This window comes from Theobroma umbraticum, unplaced genomic scaffold (genome assembly GCF_002168275.2).
Source record: "Theobroma umbraticum cultivar Fairchild unplaced genomic scaffold, ASM216827v3 scaffold_50.0, whole genome shotgun sequence".
NCBI classification, from domain to species: domain Eukaryota; kingdom Viridiplantae; phylum Streptophyta; class Magnoliopsida; order Malvales; family Malvaceae; genus Theobroma; species Theobroma umbraticum.
The window spans coordinates 5,687,484-5,690,339 of record NW_018397261.1 but is presented as its reverse complement, the minus strand read 5'-3'; the positions used below and the strand labels follow the sequence as shown (position 1 = coordinate 5,690,339).

At 37.7% G+C, this 2,856-nt stretch overlaps 2 pseudogenes; both read right to left on the bottom strand.

The window, feature by feature from the left end:
- LOC110418025 (3-ketoacyl-CoA synthase 5 pseudogene) overlaps positions 1-874 on the bottom strand; it is a 2,886-nt pseudogene extending 2,012 nt beyond the window's left edge.
- Positions 875-1,075: 201 nt separating this feature from the next.
- On the bottom strand, positions 1,076-2,575 carry LOC110418622 (3-ketoacyl-CoA synthase 5 pseudogene; annotated as a pseudogene).
- Between the last annotated feature and the right edge of the window lie 281 nt (positions 2,576-2,856).

Genomic DNA, 2,856 nt, shown 5'->3' with positions numbered 1-2,856 from the left:
AAAAAGTGTCTATAGGTATTGGTTAATATGATATTTATAAAAATATTTTATAAATAATGTGTTATTTCTTCTTGAATTTAATAGAAAAAATGCATTTAATAAAAACCATTTTTTAATAGTAATGTAACTACGTTGATAAATACCTTTAGCCACTTGTAACAGGACCCTACACATACAATTAAAGGTATGGGCAAGTAATAAGTTAAATCTGTCAAAAAATTTCATTAATCGACTTAATTGACTTTGTATAGAAATTAAACCAAACCGGTGGAATTTTGCATTTAATTGACTTAACTGTTTAATCAATTTTAGTAAGTTATATTAGTTTTATAACTGACTTAATTAAAAAATTACTTCTAAAAAAAACTAAAAATTTTAACTTTTTAATTTTTTAAATTTATTTAATAATTTATTTTAAAAAATTATTGGTATTATATCTTTTTTATAATTAACATAACCTCATTTTGGAGGAAAAAATTTAAACATAATTTACCAATAAATGAACTGAATTTCAACACTTAAACCAGTTCGTGCATGAGCTCCAGTATGGTCATGGAATGCAAACAAGCTGGTTAATTTTGAAAAGTCAAGGGGGCTAAGGCCCTACGAGAACCCTTAGAGCTTTGCCACTGCTGCCTAAAAACCTTCGAGTTTCTCTTATTTTGTAAGGTCAAACGTACTTATTTAGCCAAATGTATAAACAAATGGTCCGAATCCAAATCTGGTTGAATTTAATTCCAATAACTGACGTGCAACTCACCTGCTCACGTATACTTTCTATAGCTCCTACTGGTTGGATTTGTATATAAGCTTGCGATTTTATTGTTCCCAACAAAATAACCACAAATTGCAACGATTGAGTCCTAACTTCCATTGTCAATTTGTAATAATTTCCATATATATATATATATACATATATATATAATGGAATCATACTTAGACTTATTCCTATTCTTCCTAGACAACGCTTAGCTTAATTAATTTTATACTTTATCCATTGTAGAATGAACCTTTTTTCTCCTCTTAATTTAAGCCAATTGGTCATGAAATTTGTTTGGGATTAAGAAAATCACAATCAGGTTGGGGATTTTGAAGGAACGGCCTCTATCGGATACAGGTGGATGCAATCGCTCCATGGGTTCTTCTTGGACTCCCCAACTATGGGCCTCACACATTCCAAACCGAAGCTGTTACACTTTGGTCCAGTACCCATACCAAGCAGCCACACCTTGTCACCTTCCTTCACGCGTTCCTTGGCCTCCAAGTAAGCTAACTCGTACCACATTGAAGAAGAAGACTGGTTCCCGAACCTATGCAGTGTCATTAAAGCAGCTTCAATATCTCTCTCATCAAGCTTTAACCCTTTGGCTATCTCTCTTATGACCGCCCTTCCGGAAGTTGGCAAGCAAAAATGTTGTATCGCAGTCTTAAAACTTGGCATGTAAACCTTCCCTGATTTCTTAATGAATTTCATTCGTATGATAGAGATTGCATGCCTAAGTTTTGCCTTGAAGGGCAAGATTTGCGAACCAAGGATTGTTACGTGTGACCTGAGAATTTCTCCCGCAGCTTGTAGCAAATCTTTGTTAATGGTAACCCCAAGTTTTCCACTAGTATCTTCTTCACGAATTACCGTCAAATAAGCTTTGTCCTCAAAGGCTGTTTGGGTTCTCAGGGTGCGTAAAAGCCTGTATTTCGATGATTTACTTGCTTCTTTTTTGTTTGTAAGCAAGACTGCTGCGCTGCCCATCCTGAAGAGGCAGTTAAGGAGCAACATAGACCTTTCATGACCCGAATACCAACCGGCAGACAAGATTTCAGTGCTAAGAACAATGGCAATAGAATTCCTGTTAGTTTTGAGAAGATTTTGCGCCAAGTCAATGCCAATAGCTCCTGCACTGCACCCCATACCAGAAAGGCTATAGCTCTTCACATCACTTCTCATGGAGTATTTGTTCACGATAATGGAGGGGAGAGACGGTGAAGGGCAAAAGCCACTACAGTTTATGATGAGTAAATCGATATCGCGAGGAGAGAGTTTGGCTTTGGATAAAAGATCATCCATTAGAGGGAAGAGAACCATTTCGGCTTCTTTAACGTACTCTCGTTGATGGGTTTTCGGGGGAATGCAGTGTAAGGCTGGAGGAAGGTATGTGTCCTCGCTCAGTCCCGAAGAAGCGAGTATTTTGGCCATGAACTCTACACTTTCACTGTCAAAAGATTCAATCATGGCGGCGTGTTCAGTGAAGTGAGAGAAAGGGACTTTACAACAGTTTGGCGGTTTGAAACATGAGAAGTCTACAAGATAGACTGACGGCGGCTTGAAGGCGAAGGGTCCGACTCCGAGGACAAATAGAAGAAGGAAGGAAAATAATAATAGGACATGGAAAATGGGTTCCCATTTGTGGAAGACAAACAAACCTTCGATGGACATGAATACAAGTACAAGAGTAGAAAATGGAAGTAGCTCCAGGGGGATTGAAAAAAGGTGCGTAGATAGCACGGTGGAGAGGAAAATGCCCATGATGTTGGAAACTGAATCTTGCTTAAGCTCGGGCAGAGGAAGAGGATCCATCCTGGAGAGCCAAACGAGGTGAGACGCCTAATTTTTAAGTTGCATCCCTTTTTGGATTTCGTCTGCCTTGTGGGGAAGGGTTTAAATGGAAGTGTAAATGGGCCGGATCAACCTGTATCAATGTCATGTAGCAGTAGCCAACTGAGTTTAAACTGCACTGTAATTAACATACATCCCAGGACTTTCAGTAACATTTATACCCAAATTGAATGATATGCTTTCATGGTTTTGGAACGAAAGGAAATTATTTGAACTGGGGATCTTCCTTTTGTAATTATAAT